Here is a 20,019-nt window from a genome sequence, read left to right on the forward strand (position 1 = left end):
TTGTCCTTGGCTTCTACTTTTTCCCTGTGAATTTAGAACATTATTATATAAAAAAAAATCCTTTATATTAATTTGACTCAAAATTAGTTGTATCCGGTAGGGGGCTCTCTTCCTGGTTTGTAGATAGATAGCTTCTTGCTATATCTTCACATGGTGGTGGTGGGGGGTCCACGGGGGTGGGGGAAAAGGAGAGAGAGAGAGAGAGAGAGAGAGAGAGAGAGCTTTTTCTCTTTTTATAGGCTGCCAGTCCTATTAGAAGAGGAATCCACCTTTTTCCCCCCATTTAACCTTAATATGTCCTAAAATTCAGTCTTCAAGTACAGTCATATCGGGGATTAGGGATTCAACATATGAATTTTGGAAAATCATGGTTTGTTTACAACAGATGCCTAAATTAGCAAGTGACATAGATTCAAGGAATGTAAAAGATCACCCCAAACCATACAAAATGGGAGTTCTTTTGGAATTGCTTTGTACCAAATAAAGCTTCTGTACCTAGTTGTAGAGATTGTTAATTAGGTCATCTTATGGTTTGGCATACTAGTCAGTTTTCCAATACTATAACAAATTCCTGAGATAAGTAAACTTACAAAGATGAAAGGTGTCTTCATTTCATTTCAGAGGTTTTAGTCCATGAATGGTTTACCTTGATACTTTGGGCACTGTGGTAAGTTAGTACATCTTGTTGGGAGAGTGTGGCAGAGCAAGCTGCTCACCTCATGGCTGGGGCATGCAAAAGAGAAAGAAGAATGACTAGAATCCCATGATCCTTTTTGGAGTATGCCTTCAGTGACCTGAAGACCTCCCACTAGGGTCTAAGTCTTAAAGGTTACATCATTTCCTAGAAGCACCACGTCTTTAACACATGAGCCTTTAGAGCACATTGAAGATCTAAACTATATCAATTAGTAACCTGTTTGATGAATATCTTGTAAATGATAAGTTTTATCATCATCAGAGACAAAGCATGTTTATAACATGTTTATGGCTGTAGGGACCCCGGAACTGATGGCTTCTTAGAGTTAAGGTGGTCCGCAGCCACTCAGCCTCATCTCTCATGCCCATTCTTGGGAGTCATAAGATCCTGAACCTACTGCTCTCACACATGCCATGATTCCTTTCCTTCTCTCTTTCTTAAACCAGAATAAATGTGGTGCAGAGTGAAGCCTACTGTGCCTTGTAGGTGAATGCAAGCCTAAGACATCTGCAGGTGATGGGGCAGAGCAGGAGTTGGAACTGTTAACTATTGAGATCATCCAAAGGAAAATGAGAAAGGAACTCGCTTTTCTCTGTAGATTAAAGGAGAGGTTCGTGACATGCTGCACGTTGTATCAGGGAAGAAACAAAGAATGGTGAGCAAGTCAGACTGAAAACTGGAGGACAGTAGAAATACATGCAGGGAACAGCAGACTCCTGAGCCTTACTTTGACCCATCCAATTGGACAGCTTCCTCTCCCAATCACTGCCTACCTAGAATCCCATATTCTGAGAAGATAAAGCCAGAAATAATTACAACAAAGGATCACGAGACATCACAGAAATCTGAGTAGAACACTGAAAATAAGAGAATTCAGAAAAAAAAGTCTTCCACAGATGACAAAACACACAGCCCCATCTTCACCTGATCTTAGAACTCACAGAACTAGAAATGATGCTCTTCTCTCAAGTTCATATAAAAACAGAAAGCCAATATGCTATTCTGCAAAATAATAAAACAAAAGCAAAACAAAACAGAAAAAGCTGGTTGAAGAGAAAATATACATGATTCTGATATTTGGAGGTACACAAATAAAGCCTTCTTGCCACAAGACTTTCTTTTCCAATAATGCGGGCTGGTAACAGCTTCTTTCTGTGCCCAAAGATAGAGTTTTGCATAGAATGATTCATTCATTTTTTAAAAAATATTTTTTTAGTTGTCGATGGACCTTTATTATTTATTTATTTATATGCAGTGCTTATAATTCCATCCAGTACCTCACATGTGCTAGGCGAGCAATCTACCACTGAGCTCCAACCCCAGCCCTATTTACTCGCAGCAGACAAGCATGTGGCTTCTTGATGCCCCAACTCCTGATCCCAGAGGGGAAGCAGTGAGATGTGGAAGTTATCCTGCATATACTGGTTTTTCACAGTTGAGTGGCCCAGGAAGAAAGAATCTGGATTCTGTGCTTCCTAGCAAGGGTATTTTACTCTAGTTTGGAACCTTCGTCTTTCCAGAGGAGAGATATGGCCATTGTGTCTAGGTCAGAAAAGCTAGGTTGAAAAGGCCCATTTCTCAGCCCCCATCTCAATCCCTGAAAAATTTTCTGTAGAATTCTCTTACTGCATTGGTTAAATGATCTCATCCATGTCCAGTCTCTACAAAATGTATCCACAGAGCTTTTAATATAAAGACATAGAAACATTTTCTCTACAATTCCACAGGAAATGATTACATTCTAGAAGAATTACAGATTATTTGGCTATTTAAACTACATGCATGTGTTATTGTAATTAAGCTATTCTTAAGTTTTAGGTGTATATTATTATTCACTATTTTTTGAACCCTAGATAATTCTGGATGTGGATAAAACTTTGTTCATGATTAAATATTCATAACTGTGTCAAGAGCATTACTGCAGTATTAAGGGCCAAATAGACCATTACCTGACTATTATGTAATATTTGCATACAAATTTGAGAGGTTTTAATATTCACATATTTTGTGAATCAAATTATCACAACATCCTGGTCTCAATATTAGCCTTCAAAAGACTCTTTGGCTGTATAATTTGCTTTAATTATAAGACAATGATTTTTTTATTTTTAGAAGAAAATAGTCTCTATTAAGTGACTCATAACCTTTTCCCCCAGGACAATAGGTTATTTTATACTGATGCTAATAAGTAGATTCTGCTTCCGTTTCTAAGGGAAAAAAGACTCAACAAATTAAAATTGAAGTATCAGCAGTACCAAATAAAAGAAGACAGGCCCTTAGAACTTGTGGAGCTATTTGCATATAGCTTATGATGTAATTCCCAGGGATACATTTGATTTTTTTTTTTTGCACTTGTCAATGGCAGCATATTTAATTCCCACTCACAGCAAAAGCAATTGCTCTGAACATAGCAAAAGTAATCCTGTAAAAGGTTCAACATGACTTTATTGTCCCACCTTCTGAGTCTTTTTGCATATCTGCTTTGTGCAAAGGCAGATACATTCCTGGTACTTGAAAAATTGAGATTTGGGTCGGTCAGCATGACATATTCAAGTAAAACAAGTGCCTGTTTTTTTTCCTATTCTTTTCTGGTTGAAAAGTGTTAGAGAGAGTGTTTTATAGCCACCTGATTATTTGTATCTTTCGAACAATAGTCTGGAGTAACCATAATTATGTTAAAAATCTGCAAATGATCAGGTTTTCAAGGAACATATACGGACAAATTCAGATGCATTTGCATTTCTGCATTTCTTATGCTTTGGTATTTGCTTTTCCTTTGTTTCTCCATCTATATTTCAGTCCCTAAAATGAATCATGTCTAATTAAGAGGAACTGAGTTAGTTTGAACGTAAGAGTCCAAAACTCAGGCATAAGCCAACCCTCTCATATGCCTGTTAGACTTCCTAGGTTCCTTTTGATTCCTGCTAAGGTTTCTATTGTTCTCTTTCCCAATGCCTCCCGCAGAGCTCCTGACTCAGTTCTCAGCCTCCCCTTCAGAAGCCCTTTCTCTATCCACCCTCCAATTCAGTTGCCTTTTTATCATGCCTTCCTCTACTCTGTTTATTTTTTTTCCTATTCCCCAATCATTTCCTATATGGATATAATACCTAGGTTCATGATTTGGCTAAAACATGAAATAATAAAATGAAACAGACTAGGGGTTTGTATTTGGATGCCACTCACTTTTCTTTGGTGCCAGTCCATTGGTTTTCCAAGCGACTTTTTCGATAGCATGTACCCCAACCAGCTAAACCTGTTGTGACATACCTACCGTGGGAGTTTCATTTCTGAAGTGAAACAACCCATGTGAAACATTCTTGTTTGCTAGTTTTTTAACCCATCCTTTTCAAAATTAGAACTTGACAATGAATTAAGTAACTGAGAGTATATATTCTAAAGGTATGTTCCTTTTAAAATTTATTTCAACTGATATAAAAACAATCCATATTGTGTTTATTGATGGGATACGGTGTGGCATTTTCCATTTCTTTATGGTGGAAACTAAGAAAATCCTTTTTTCTAGTTTTCTGAAATACAAGGCACACTGTTATTGTTATTGGCACCCTACTGTTTAATAACACCCAAGGAATTCTTGCTTCTCACTGTAACTTAGTACCTATTGATCAAACTTTCTTCATCTGTCCCACTCAGATAATCTTCCAGCCTCTGGTAATTGTCTAACTTTTGAAGACATTGCAAGAGGGCTACGAATGTGGAGTCCTGAGTTTAATAGATGTAAAATTCAATTTGCAAGATTAACACCATGCACTTTTCTAACAATGACTATTTTTTTTCTCAGCATTAACTTTGAATTTCTCACTTTTGTTCTATTTTTGTCTTTAAAATATTCCAATGCTTCTTCTTCTAAAGAGCTTACAAGAATTATGCGCATTTATATTTAACCTCATACTCTTACTTTGGATTTACATGATGACCTTGCTACTACACAATTATTCTTCTCCTGGTGTTGGATTGTTCTTGGTGAGTGATGCCCAGGCATTGCACAGCTGTTTGATAATCCCACAGTCATATTTTCCACTGAATATATATCACAATGTTATAACACTGTGTTATATTCCACATAAAAATAGAGTTTTATTCCATTTTAAAAAATATATGACTTTTACCATTTTTAAAATTTCAACCCTTCTGGCCCATCTGCTCCACATTTGTGGAAGCTGATGAGAAATTTGGGGTGCTTTCTTTTTTGATGTCAGAGGGAAATTCAAGCCAGGTAAGCTAGTGCTCATGTGCAGGAATCTCATTGCAGTCACAATTTTTTTTTTAAATATAATTTTTAGTTGCAGTTGGACACAGTACCTTTATTTTATGGACTTATTTTTATGTGGTGCTGAGGATTGAACCCAATTCCTCACATGTGCTACGTGAGTGCTCTGCCGCTGAGGCACAACCCTAGCCCCTGCTCACACTAAAGACTCTGCGCCAAGTTCCTTTGCATGCTCTCCCAAGCCATTTCAGATTTGATTTATGATTGGCTTTGATCCTCAAGAGAAGCCAATTCAAATAATAAAACATTTTAGACCTTCCTGGTGTGCATATATGGTATCATCAGTTTCAATATTAGAACCCAGTTGTAGATGAGGGTGCATTCTGTATTTATAGAATGACCACAGAAGGTGACATTGGGATACCATCTAACTTCACCTGAAGAATGATCAAAAGAAGATGTAATATATAAAACTTAACTGTTTGTTCAGGGAATTCTTGGGAAGATAAGAGTGTTAACTAGCCAAAAATTGTTTTGGGAAGGTTCTACAAACCAATTTATTTGAATTTTCTCATCTGGCTTTTATCCCATCAGGGTAAAATCCTGTTCAAATAGACAAAAGACTCACTTATCAGGACAGCAGCTGGCTTGCCCCTGTGGTTTCAAGACACTGACCTTGCTGTATTCACTAATCTTAAACTATAACAAAGTGTGACATGAACTTCCAACTATTTTTCTTGTCTTGAAAGACCCACAGTAAATCATTTGATCCCAGGGGATAAAATCTGTAATGCTGTTTTCTTTCTTCCTCCTTTTGATGCTATTAAGAGTTTGTAAAGTTGGAGTTTTCCACTTTTTGGTATGTTTAATAAGCCCTGCTTTGTTCAGTCAATTTTTTTTAAATGGGGGAGGGGAACATGGTCTTTGTGGTGACCCTAGAGTTGACATATATTGTGCCTTGCTTAAACCTTTAATTTTTTTTCCTAATTGTTTTTCACATGGCTTAACATAGTTTGCAAATCATTTCTTTCACTCACGATTTTAGCCATCGTTTATATTCGACCCTCTATTTCATGTATAATTTTTCCATAGTCACATTTTTTGTCTCTATAAGGCCATAATCAAGCCAATATTTTCTTGGGCTGATGGTGGGGGGATTGAAACCAGGGGTGCTTAACATTGAGCCACATCCCCAGGTCTTACGAAACTGCTGAGGCTGGCTTTGAACCTGTGATCCTCCTTCCTCAACCTTCCAAATAGCTAGGATTATAGGCATGCACCATGGTGTATGACCACTAAGCCAAATTTCATACACAGATTCAGAAATATCAACTTTTCAAAATCAAGAAACTGAGTCTGTGACTGTGGCATGGTGATATATGTAGTCAGCAGCCATCAGACGTTTATTTAGTTAGAGGATTTCCCTTGAGTATGTTATTGGCAAAATTCTGAACTTCTCTCTTTATCCTCCCACACATTATGCTTCATATTTTGAGCTAGCTGTATTCAGATGGCTGAGACTTCAAATCAGAGAGCAAAAACATTTGTGTAGATTAAATAGAGTTCCCCAGAGCCAAAGCCAATACTACAAACAGAGCACAAGAAAGAGCTACCAACTTTATTGTTACAGATATTCTGGGAAGGTCGGGGATACCTGGTTCTGAGATGTGAGCTCAGGCACATGACCTGTGATCTAATCAATGATGCTAATGTGAAAAAACCTCAATTAAAACTCTAGATGTCTACCTTGAGATATTTTCATTGGTCATCATTACTCTGGGCATATTTTTACACTTAAGTGTGCCAGGAAGATGACATTTCTTGACTCCACAGGATTAGAACATCAGAAGCTTAGAGTTTGAGACTGTCCCAGACTTAACTCTATGCATCTTTTCTTTGGCTGGTTCTGATTTGTATTCCCTCTGATGTAATAAAACTGAAATCGTAAGTTTAACACATTTTTGAGTTCCACAAGTCATTGTGTTGAATTTTAAAACTGAGGCCATAGTGAGAACTTTTGAAGTTGTAGCCTGTTGATCAGAGGTATGGGTCACCCTTGGGATCCTTGAGTTTGTGGCTAGCATCTGACATAAGGGTTGTCCTGTGGAGAACTGTGTCCATAACCTGTCAAATTTGACCCAAATATAGGTAGGTAGTGTCAGAAGTCATCACACTGATGTTTCCTGTGCTGCTAAATTTGGAGGAATTCTTTGTAATGATTCCAGTCATTATGGATCCACCATCTTTTGTAGAATGTCTATGACTCCTATCCAGGGTATTTAAGCAATTCTGAGTTTCCCAAAAATCTCATGAAGTTTGGAGAACTGCCTGTCTCATATGTCCATCTGCTGTAGTTTCTAGTATGCCATTATTCTGCATCTTTTTGAAAAGAGCTTACATGTACCAGAGGCTAGTAACTATCTCTAAATTTCCAGAGTGGATTTTATGACATGCCACTTAGACTTCCCTTCAGGACTCAAGTATGTAGTAGTCATCCTCCAAATTCTCAGAATATCACAGGTCAGTTGCCTTCCGATGATAACTCTTTCTAGAAAATGCCCCAGGCTAGAGACATCTGGTTCACCACAGGTCAGAATACCTCCCAGGGACAATCTGCATTTAATGTTGATAGATGAAGGAATATAAAATCCCATTCCTCTCTCTACCATAAAGACAGTGTTGGGTGATTGTTCGGTTTCAGAGATACTCATAGAATTTGGAGATGACCATTTTTTGGACTGCATCATAATTCAACTTCTCTTCTGTCCACTCTGGCCTGCTTTGTTTCATTACTTTTTAAAGTGCCAAGCACTCGGTGGTAAAGTTCTTGTTAACACCTCCTGAGATTCTGCTTCTCAGGGAAATCAACCTGAATAGTTGACACCATGATGGATTAGAGAAATAACAAATGGAATTCAGTTCACATGCTACCTCACAATGAGGATCCCATAACTGACATTAGATGAGCACAGATGACCTAGCACAAGAGAGCAATATTGTCAAAGCATTCAGTGGGAGTGAACTGAGTTGGTATATTATTGGGAAGGAATGCAATATCAAAGACCAGCCATCTCTCTGTGTTGAGATATCTTGGGTAAAATGGACATAAAGAAAATGGGATCAAGTGGTTTCTGCTAAATGCAAATTATGCTCTGAAAAAGGTAATCCAAAGGCACACATGATTAGAAAGTAATTAAAAATTAAGTAATAACATTAGATGGCTTCCTTGATAAATAGCACACCCTAACTACAATCAGAGTACAGTTAAATTTGAGGAAATAGAACACAGATTTAATAATTCAAGTACTAAAGCTTTAAAGGTAAAACCAAGGCCATTCTCCTATGTAAAAGCAAGGCTCTGACTGAGAAAATAAAGTGACTTAGTCATGTGATGGAAATATCTGGGTTTGAATTCCCAGATTTCCCTAGATCATCTGTTCATGCAGAAGCATCGACTCTTCTCTATTAAAGGTTAGCATCTTCTCTGCCAATTCTTAAGAGCTTACCTTAAGCCTCAAATTGGCAGCTTTGAGCACCTGTGTTTGTAGGAGGTAATGACCTTGTCCTTAGAGTTGCATTCGGACAACATTCCACCATTATAGTCAGGTGTAAGCAAAGTTGAACTGGTTAGGATTGCCCATTTTCTTACATTCCTTGTACTTTTGGTGACACAAGAAAGAATTTCCTCTCGAAAAACTTATCAGACTTATGTCTACAAAAGAAATTCTGCTTAGTGGTATTGAGGTATCAGATACTTCTAATATCTAATCTGTGCTTATCTCATGCCAGTACTGTAGTACTATATGGCAGCACTGCAGTTCCCCTAGGAATACATGTCTTATTCTTGGGATTTGTGCTCATCTCCTGTCCTGGTTACAAGAAAAACTATTAGGATTAAATAACTACATAACTTGACTGGGAGTTGCATTTGATCAGATAAGAGATTAAATGGACTATTACCCACAGAACTGAAGAGAAGAGCCTCTTTTTTCCCCTAGAGAGAATTAAACCTCATTCTTCAAAGAAAATTATGTGAGAGAATGAACATGTGTGACCCCGAATGCCATTTATAATACATATTTTTAAATAAATGAATGAGTGGTTCAACTCACGTCACTGCCCTTAAGAATGTTCCACATCCTACAAGACAGAAGTACTTCTTGTGTGCACTAATGGCCTCTTGTTCATATTCCATAACTACTATTCACAGGTCTGGCTTCTTTACTTCTGGAAGAGGTTCAGGGGAATAACAAGAATGATTATATATATATATATATATATATATATATATATATATATATATATATATATCTCAATATATTATATACCTGATAACTATCAGTGTCTGGCTTTGGATTGAAACACTGAAATCTACATTATTTTTTATAATTCTAATTATTCTGAGTGAAGAAAAATTGTCTTGTTTTTTGGATTTTCTCTTAGACTCATCTTTTCTTAATATGCTTTATGTTTTTTTTTTCCAAATTAATGAGTAAAAAGACAGATAAAGACAATATGTTTATTTATTAATTCTTACTCCATTACATTGGGATAATGGAAAGTCTATCTTTCTGTCTCCAAGAAACCTGGCCAGCTAAATGCCCTGAGACTGCAGACAGTGGGATATGTTTGAATTTGCGTTGACGTGATTATACCTCAATGACAACTAAGCAGAATTTCTTTTCTAGACATAAATCTGATAAGTTTTTAGATAGGAAATTCTTTCTTGGGTCACCAAAAGTACATGAAATGTAATAAAATGGGCAATCCTAACCAGTTTAATTTTGCTTACACCTGACTATAATGGTGGAATGTTGTCCGAATGTAACTCTAAGGACAAGGTCATTACCTCCTACAAACACAGGTGCTCAAAGCTGCCAATTTGAGGCTTAAAGTAAGCTCTTAAGAAATAGCTGATAGCAGTATCTGTAAGTAAGCTGAAAACAGCTGGCTTAAAGTCCCTTAAAGATATTTTATTGGCATCTAAGTCAGAAAATGCAACAAAACTACCACATTACAGTTTCCCAGAATAGTGGTGAGCCTTCACAATTCTTAGCTCCAAGTGACAGATGTGAATTTTTGGAAGCTGTGCCAAACAGGAATTATAATAAACTGACTGCATGATTAAGAAAATATTCAGCATGGTGGGATGACATTTGTGAGAAACGAGGATTCAGTTGGTGCTGTTGACAGATCAGGAAAATGTACTTTTTTTTGTGCTAAATCCAGAAATTTTTTAAAAAATGTGTGTGTGTGTGTGTGTGTGTGTTTGTGTGCGTGTGTTTGTGTGCACGCTTGCCAAATTCATTGATGTTTCAATGAGAACATGGGACATTCACTAATATACTATCAAATCTGATCGCTTTACTCACAAATAGAAAGATAGGAAAGTAAGAGGGATCAAGAGTTTCCATTTTGTTTCATTCTTGTGAATGTTATCTTTGGAGGATTAATGATGGCTAAAACTGATACACCGGAACAACTAGTTTACAGTACCAAGTTATTCCTAAGAGAGAACATTGATGGATATATCCAATTGTGCTCCTGAATGCTGGGAAAATAATGACTGTGGCTTGAGTTTAGAAATATTAACTCTGATAGATCCTATATATATTTGAATCATGCAGGAAAAAGAAGAACTAGGTGAAGTCCACGGTAAATGGCACATTTACCATGTGAAATTGTCATTTTCATGAGTATTCTTCCTACCTGAAAATAAAATTAAAAACAGGAAATATAATGCTAAGCACCAAATGTTTGTGTTCCTTCAAATTAATGTTAAAATTCTAGTCCTCAAAGTGATGGTATTACGATGTTGGATTTTGGGAGGTGATTAGGTCATGAGTGTAAAGCCCCCAGGAATGAGATTAGTGCCACAAGAGATGCCAAGAAAATCCCTTCCCCCTTCCGGCATGTAATAACACAGTAAGAGGATGCTCTCTATGAAGAGGTGGGTCCTCCCTCAGAATTTTCCACAGTCTTTATCTTGGACTTCTCAGATGATAGATTAGTAGAAATAAGTTTCTGCTGTTTATATGCTACCTAGTTAATGGTATTTTTAAAAACCATCCTGGGTGGACTAAGACACATGCACTACTGCATTGTCCAGTAGAGGTACTGAACATTTTTTCCCCAAAAGAATAGTGCTTTAAAATTTCTACTCAGCTAGTGTGTTGCCCTCGTGAATTTAGTACTGAAACTTTGATTTTAGCAGAGGCAGATTCATTGTTGTGGGAGTGTCAACAAACAGCATCACCCAACACTAGCTCTGTAACTGAGTAAAATGAACAGAATTCCATCTTTTATGTCGTCACACCCTGGCAAAGTGTTTAGTAAATGTAGGGGTCATTCATGAATGTTAGTTGAGCTGACTTTTATTTAGGTGTATAAGGTTGAACAGATTGCAATTTTTTTTTGAATGAAACAATAAATAAGACAGTGTGGGTGTGGGTTGTAAATATTTTTTGATTATGTGCTTGAAGAAGTCCACTTTATATATTCAATCTCCAGTTTTATTACTAAAGCTGAATATATTCACTTTTATTTAAATAACCACTTGCAAATGAATTTTCTTAAACCAAAAGATTTTTCTTCTACACCATAATGGGGTAAGTTATTAGCCACAAACCCACTTTGATGTGACCTCGATTCTGCATTGATAGATCTTCTCAGTAAGCCATCATGATATGACTCACGAATTCTACTCAATAATATATCATCCATTAAATTGATGTATTGGTTGGATAACTTAGAATCAGGCAAAAAAAATGATCTCACTTGAAGAATTGATATATTGTTTTTATCAGATCATGACAATTGGATAATCTATCATGTTTTCATTTTTATCTCACCAGGATGCCAAGAACTAAATTTAATGCTCAATCAGTGTAACTACTTAGGCATATGTTGATGTATTTTCCTTGACATATTTTTATATTATTTCCAATGCTAATATTTATACAGTGAACCTGAACAAATTAATGCATATATAAAAAATATGTAGGTAGGTAGTCAACCTATAGCAAGTATTTGTTATCATAAATACATTAAATCAAATATTCTGAAAAACATCCCATTGATTAGATAAACAAGACCTTAGTGTTGAGAGCCACAGCCGAAGGGGCCCCAGCAAACTTCCAGCTGCCAGCTCACAGCGGCCCCAGCAACATCTAGCTGATTGGCTCCTCTGCGGTGATGCTCATTGGGCTGTTTCCCTGCCCTTTCAGACCACGGAGCTGCTCATTGGGGGACTTTTTGGGCTCCGCCCACACGACCCAGCCAATCGGCCTCAAGAACAGGAGGATGGGGGGAGGTGGTGAGGCTTATGGTTGAGGGAGATGCTTGTGGGAAGCCGGTGGTGGCAGTTGGGGCTCTGAGGGTTTTTCCTGAGGAGCTGTTTTGTTTGGCGTGTGTGGTTCTAAAAACCTTAGGAGACTTATTCTGAGTGAGATGGAAATAATGACCTTTGAACTAGACCCCGTGCTTCTTGTCTTTGCAAAACATAACATTCTAAAACATTTATTAAAGTCATCAGAATGTTGTTCTGTTTTCGCTCAAATTTCAAAAAGAAAGACTAAATGAAATTTATATATATTTTTGAAAGAATGATAGTAGAGTAAGGATAATTAGTATTTTTGTTTTTAAAATCTAAAAATAGAATTTGAATACCATCTGGAATTAAATTTTTACTTTAATTCTTTTCTATAATCTTATGTAAATACTAAAGCTGATTGTTATGATTGATTTCTATAATAACTATTGTGGTTATTATTGCATATAAATGTAGTATACATGTATTTATATAAATATTTATTTAGATGGTATATAAAAATGAAAAGATGTGGGATGTTACTTTATTTTTTAAAGAGTCAATAGAAAATTTGACTTTTCATATAATTAAGTATTATATATCTTTCAATACTAAAAATTTTCTGAAAGGCTTTTACAGCATATCTCTTCAACAATAAAATCTCATATTATACAAAATGAGTAACAAAATCCTTTATATGAGGTATTTATGTCAACCATCATTGCTGTTATGTTGAAAATGAGTGTCAAACAAGGACACTGAAGTTGAATGTCCCCTAAAGGTCCATATGTTAAAAACTTGGTCCCCAGAATGGCACTATTGGGAAATGCTGGGGACCTCATTGGAGGGAGTTGGTCAGTGTGGGTTGCCCTTGAAGAGAACTTCAAGATCTGAGTGTTGTTGCTTTCCTACAAGCTTCCATCATAATAAGCTGGTTGTCACAGGCCCGGAGTATTGGGGCCAATCAAGCATAGACTGGAACCTCTAAAATGTGAGCCAAAATAAACCTTTTGTCTTTTTAATTTAGTTAATTCAGATATTTCAGTACAGGAAAGGAAATGAGGAGGATCCAACATGGCGGTGAGAGGGGAGGCAGCGCTTTCAGTACCTCCTCAACAACGGGGTCAGAGAGACGAATGGATACGCTTAGATTCCACCTGCTGAGAAACTCCTAGCAAAATTCCACTAAAGAGAGATCGGCCGGGAATCGGTAGGATTTTTGGAGGTGACAGTCTGCGCTAGACAAGTGAATCTCCGCCACGCAGCGCAGCGGTCCAGACCCGCCAGCCACTGCCCACGTGACTCGATGACTGTCGGCTGCCTGCTCGCAGCCCCCACGTCAGGGCGGTTAGCCTCCAAGGCGCAGCGCAGCAGGAGCGGTGCAGGGACTCTAGGAAGAGGTCTCTCGCCAAGCCTTCATGAAATAGCAAACCGGGAGCTGAAACCAACCAGAGACAGACCAGTCCCACCCCTCCCTTCAGACACTCTGGCAAGGAGCCTGGGGCCTGCCATAGCAGAGTGGTGACATCACCAGAGTTCCACAGACAGAATTCCTTCCCAGCGGAATCCACATTAGCAGGTGTGTGACTCCCACCCCCTCCAGATACAAGCAGCCAGGAAACCACCGGGGGCGTGTCTGTAGGGAAGCAGAGGGGATTCCAGATCCCCACCTCCCCTTAACACCAGCGGCGACACCCAAGATCTTAGCCGCTAGTTTCTGGGGGCGTGCCCACCAAAGGGGTCTGGAAAAATTAAACTGTTGGTTCCCAGATCACCCCACCACAGCACTGGGGCTTAGATGAATGACAGAGAGGGTGTTCATCGTTCGGGATATAGGACACACGGTGGGGCTGCAAGTGTAATCAGATCCTTGGGGAACCGCCTCTGGTGAACAGGACCTGGCTGGCTGGCTGGGAGGAGGAACAGGGGGAGGCGCCAGATAAGTGAAAGGGCTCTGGACTAACAGGATTGAGAGACTCCCAGGAGCCACCTTACAGGGATTACTGTCAGCACATAAAGGGCAGAAGCTCGGCTCAGAGGGCACAGCTCTGCCTATTGGAAGAGAAGAAAATGGGATTCAGCCATTGAACAGGGGATGCCAGCATGGCAGAGATCTGATGTCATCGGAGAGCGGCCGAGGAGAAAACTTCATCGGTGCCAGCGGCGACGGAAACAGTTGGTCCCCTGGTAGGGAGGGTGAGTCACCTGCAGATCAGGCCTAGTGGTCCCCGGGTGTGGTAGGAGGGGCAGGGCAGAGCCTTCGCCCCCACCTGCAAGGTAGGCAGACCTGCGACAGAACGGCGGATCAGGCCCAGGGGTCCCCGGGCGTAGTAGACACCTCACACCAATTGGAGGAGGGGCAGAGCAGAGCCCCTGCCCGCACTTGCAAGGGAGACTTTTCAACTATACAAGAGCAATATAAATATATAGGGGGGGAAAAATTTCAAAAACACAACAGTTTCACCAAGAAGAAAGAAACGCAAGCAGTATGAAAAGACAAGGAAAGAAAGGACTACAAGCAATGCAGGTCAGCTCAACTTTAGAATAGGTAACAGCTGCAGCAGATGGAATGTCAGATAAAGAATTCAGGATATATATGCTTCAGATGATCTGGAGTATCAAGGAAGAAATTAGACAGCAAAATCAGACAATGAAAGATCACTTCGACAAGGAATTACACAAACAAATCCAGGAAGCAAAGGATCAACTATACAGGGAGATAGAGGTTATAAAAAACAAACAAACAGAAATCCTAGAAATGCAGGAAGCAATAAACCAACTTAAAAACTCAATTGAGAGTACTACCAGCAGAATAGAACACTTAGAAGATAGAACATCAGACAATGAAGACAAAGTATTTCAACTTGAAAAGAACATAGACAGCTCAGCAAGACTGTTAAGAAACCATGAGCAGAACATCCAAGAAATATGGGATAACATTAAGAGACCAAACTTAAGAGTCATTGGGATACAGGAAGGTATAGAACTCCATACCAAAGGAATGAGCAATTTATTCAATGAAATAATACGAGAAAACTTCCCAGACTTGAAGAATGAGACAGAATTCCAAATTCTAGAAGCCTACAGGACGCTGAATGTGCAAAATTATAAGAGATCCACACCTAGACACATTATAATGAAGATGCCCAACATACAGAATAAGGAGAGAATTTTAAAAGCTACAAGAGAAAGGAAGCAGATTACATTTAGGGGTAAGCCAATCAGGATAACAGCTGATCTTTCAACACAGACTCTGAAAGCTAGAAGATCCTGGAATAACATATTTCAAACACTGAAAGAAAATGGGTTCCAACCAAGAATTGTGTATCCAGCGAAATTAAGCTTCAGGATGGAAGATGAAATTAAAACCTTCCACGACAAACAAAAGTTAAAGAATATGCAGCTAGAAAACCATCTCTTCAAAACATCCTTGGCAAAACATTACAGGAAGAGGAAATGGAAAATAACAATGAAAACCAACAGTGGGAGGTAGGACAGTAAAGGGGGGGGGGAATAATCAAAGAGGAAAACAAACCATGTTTAGTAACATAAATAAACAAATATGGCTGGAACAACCCATATCTCAATAATAACCCTAAATGTTAATGGCTTAAACTCACCACTTAAGAGACACAGGCTAGTAGAATGGATCTCAAAACAAGACCCAACAATATGCTGCCTACAGGAGACGCATTTGATAGGAAAAGACATACATAGGCTGAAGGTGAAAGGTTGGGAAAAATCATATCACTCATATGGACTTCGGAAACAAGCAGGAGTGTCCATACTCATATCAAATAAAATAGATTTCAAGCCAAAGTTAATCAAAAGGGATAAAGAGGGACACTACATACTGCTTAAGGGAACCATACACCAACAAGACATAACAATCATAAATATATATGCCCCAAACAATGGTGCAGCTATGTTCATCAAACAAACTCTTCTCAAGTTCAAGAGTCTAATAGACCACCATACAATAATCATGGGAGACTTCAACACACTTCTGTCACCACTGGACAGATCTTCCAAACAAAAGTTGAATAAGGAAACTATAGAACTCAATAACACAATTAATAACCTAGACTTAATTGACATATATGGAATATACCACCCAACATCAAGCAGTTACACTTTTTTCTCAGCAGCACATGGATCCTTCTCAAAAATAGATCATATATTATGTCACAGGGCAACTCTTAGACAATATAAAGGAGTAGAGATAATACCATGCATCCTATCTGATCATAATGGAATGAAACTGAAAATCAACGATAAAAGAAGGAAGGAAAAAGCATACATCACTTGGAGAATGAACAATAGGTTACTGAATGATCAATGGGTTATAGAAGACATCAAGGAGGAAATTAAAAATTCTTAGAGATAAATGAAAACACAGACACAACATATTGGAATCTATGGGACACATTGAAAGCAGTTCTAAGAGGAAAATTCATTGCTTGGAGTTCATTCCTTAAAAAAAGAAAAAACCAACAAATAAATGATCTCATACTTCACCACAAAATCCTAGAAAAAGAAGAGCAAAACAATAGCAAAAGAAGTAGAAGGCAAGAAATAATTAAAATCAGAGCTGAAATTAATGAAATCGAAACAAAAGAAACAATTGAAAAAATTGACAAAACTAAAAGTTGGTTCTTTGAAAAAATAAACAAAATCGACAGACCCTTAGCGATGCTAGCGAAGACAAGAAGAGAGAGAACTCAAATTACTAGCATATGGGATGAAAAAGGCAATATCACAACAGACACTTCAAAAATACAGAAGATAATCAATAATTATTTTGAATCCTTATACTCCAATAAATTAGAAGATAATGAAGACATCGATAAATTTCTGAAGTCATATGATCTGCCCAGATTGAGTCAGGAGGATATAGACAACCTATACAGACCAATATCAATTGAGGAAATAGAAGAAACCATCAAAAGACTACCAACTAAGAAAAGCCCAGGACCAGATGGGTATACAGCAGAGTTTTACAAAACCTTTAAAGAGGAACTAATAGAAATACTTTTCAAGCTACTTCAGGAAATAGAAAAAGAGGGAGAACTTCCAAATTCATTCTACGAGGAAAGCAGTATGGAGATTTCTTGGAAAGCTGGGGATGGAGCCACCATTTGACCCAGCTATTCCCCTTCTTGGTCTATTCCCTAAAGACCTAAAAAGAGCATGCTACAGGGACACTGCTACATCGATGTTCATAGCAGCACAATTCACAATAGCAAGACTGTGGAACCAACCTAGATGCCCTTCAATAGATGAATGGATAAAAAAATGTGGCATTTATACACAATGGAGTATTACTCTGCATTTAAAAATGACAAAATCATAGAATTTGCAGGGAAATGCATGGCATTAGAGCAGATTATGCTAAGTGAAGCTAGCCAATCCCTAAAAAACAAATGCCAAATGTCTTCTTTGATATAAGGAGAGTAACTAAGAACAGAGTAAGGACGAAGAGCAGGAGAAGAAGATTAACATTAAACAGGGATGAGAGGTGGGAGGGAAAGGGAGAGAGAAGGGAAATTGCATGGAAATGGAAGAAGACCCTCAGAGTTATATAAAAGTACATACAAGAGAAGTGAGGGGAAAGGGAAAAATAATACAAGGGGGAGAAATGAATGACATTAGAGAGGGTAGAGAGAGAAGAGGGGAGGGGAGGGGAGGGGAGGGGGGATAGTAGAGGATAGGAAAGGCAGCAGAATACAACAGACACTAGTATGGCAATATGTAAATCAATGGATGTGTAACTGATGTGATTCTGCAATCTGTATATGGGGTAAAAATGGGAGTTCATAACCCACTTGAATCAAAGTGTGAAATATGATATATCAAGAAACATGTAATGTTTTGAACAACCAACAATAAAAAATTAAAAAAGAAGAAAGCCTATAGGTCCTGATATTGTATCAACAGTCCCTCCCTGATTAATAAAGTCTTCTAGTGTTTTGAACAAGTGTCAGAAATATTATTATTTTTCTTTAAAAACAGAACTGTATTTGTATGACAGGGTGGATTAGTTGAAGAAATATTTTTCTGGAGTCGTATAATCTAAGTTTGTACTCTGTGTTAAGCATTACATCTGGTCCTTAGTTATCTCATTTCTAAAGTGTGGATAAGAACATCTATTTCACAGGTATGATTTTGAGGATTGAATGAAATATCTGACATAGTGTCAGATGCATAGTTAGCACTCGATTCATGCATCCACATCTTTTCTCATCCATCTTTTTCTTCTAATCTTTTCCTCCCTCCAACAGTGTGTGTGTGTGTGTGTGTGTGTGTGTAATTGCCGCAGTCCGCTGCAGCAAAATAACCGGGGGGGTGATGAGCAACTCGTGTACATTGATACAGCAGGAGTGGGAGCCGTTTATTGTAAGACAGGAGGGGTATATATCCATTCTACACAGCTTATCTTAATTAACATAAACTAGATACAGCAGTCAACCAATAAGGAATCTCCACATTTAATGGCTTGCTGGCATTACTTTACAAACCACTCCCTCTGGCAAAATTCCAGGCGCCATCTTGACTTGTTTACAGACCCTAACATGTAGTAAATACTCTCTTTTTATTTCAGAGTCTAAAAATCCTCACTTTGCTATTTATTGTAGGTGGCCAGAATATAGGACTCCAAAATATGCTCCTTTAGCATAATAATTATTTCCAGCTGATTATTTTGAGAAAATGCAATCTCTGACAAAAAAGTATAAGTCATTCTTTTGCAAGAGAAGTCTATGTCTGTGAAAGAAGCCTCCATTTCTAAAGTTTCTTCCTTTCCATGACTAAACCACCCCAGACTCCTATTAATGAAGAAGGCACTGTCTCATATCTTCATAACAAAACTGACTTTTATTTATTATACTATTTCCTGATTACCTCCCTGTAACCAGCCTTCCCTCTTTCCTTCTCTTCTTGTTTCAGGGAATGATGTTATTTAAGCCAGACTCAGTCATGTCTTTCAAATTTTCTGGTTTCTCTGGGCATCTCCTATATGTACCCGAACTCTGCATGTTATTCCACTTCTGTGTTTTCATGTTGTTAATCTGCTAATTGTTACAGGGATTCACCCTCAGCTAAGGAATCAGAAAGGGTAGAGAGGAAATTATTTTTCTTTCCCTGTACAATAATAGTACAAATAAATAAAAACCTACATTCCCAAATATTTAATTCCTTTCTCCAGAAAATGATCAATGACAGAACATTGAGATTCTTCTGCAAACTCTGCTTATACGTTTCAAAATGCTATGTAAATGTTAAAATCCCTGTCACAGATTTTCCATGCCTACTTGCTTGTTGATGACATCTGTGGATTCTCTAGTCTCTTATTTGTCATAATTTGTGACATGAATTTTAAGGCCTTTTGCAATTTAATTTTCAAGAAACCAAACAGAATGAAATGAAAACAAGATCAAGTGGTGTTTAATCACCTCAGGATTAAAAGTGACAATAAAAGGAACTAACAAATGAACAACTGCTATCTTGAAGTGAACTAATAAAAGTGAGAGAAGTGCATTAGTTAACAATTTCAAATCCACCAATTTAAATGGAGACAAAGACAGATATGTCTGCTTTATAAAGTACTCTTTTTTGTACAAATACATGGAATAAAAATACCTTGGATTTTTCTCTGCTGCATTAATTAATCAATGTATTTGGTGTTTCTTAATGCATGTTATAATTTCTTAATTGCAGTTGAATTTCCTTTTCATATTATAGGTAAACACTGATGCACAAAATTACATATGATGCTTTGTATAAGGT

Source organism: Marmota monax, unplaced genomic scaffold, assembly GCF_021218885.2.
Source record: "Marmota monax isolate L192 unplaced genomic scaffold, Marmota_monax_Labrador192_F-V1.1 WCK01_AAM20220418_F8-fsc00016, whole genome shotgun sequence".
NCBI lineage: Eukaryota > Metazoa > Chordata > Mammalia > Rodentia > Sciuridae > Marmota > Marmota monax.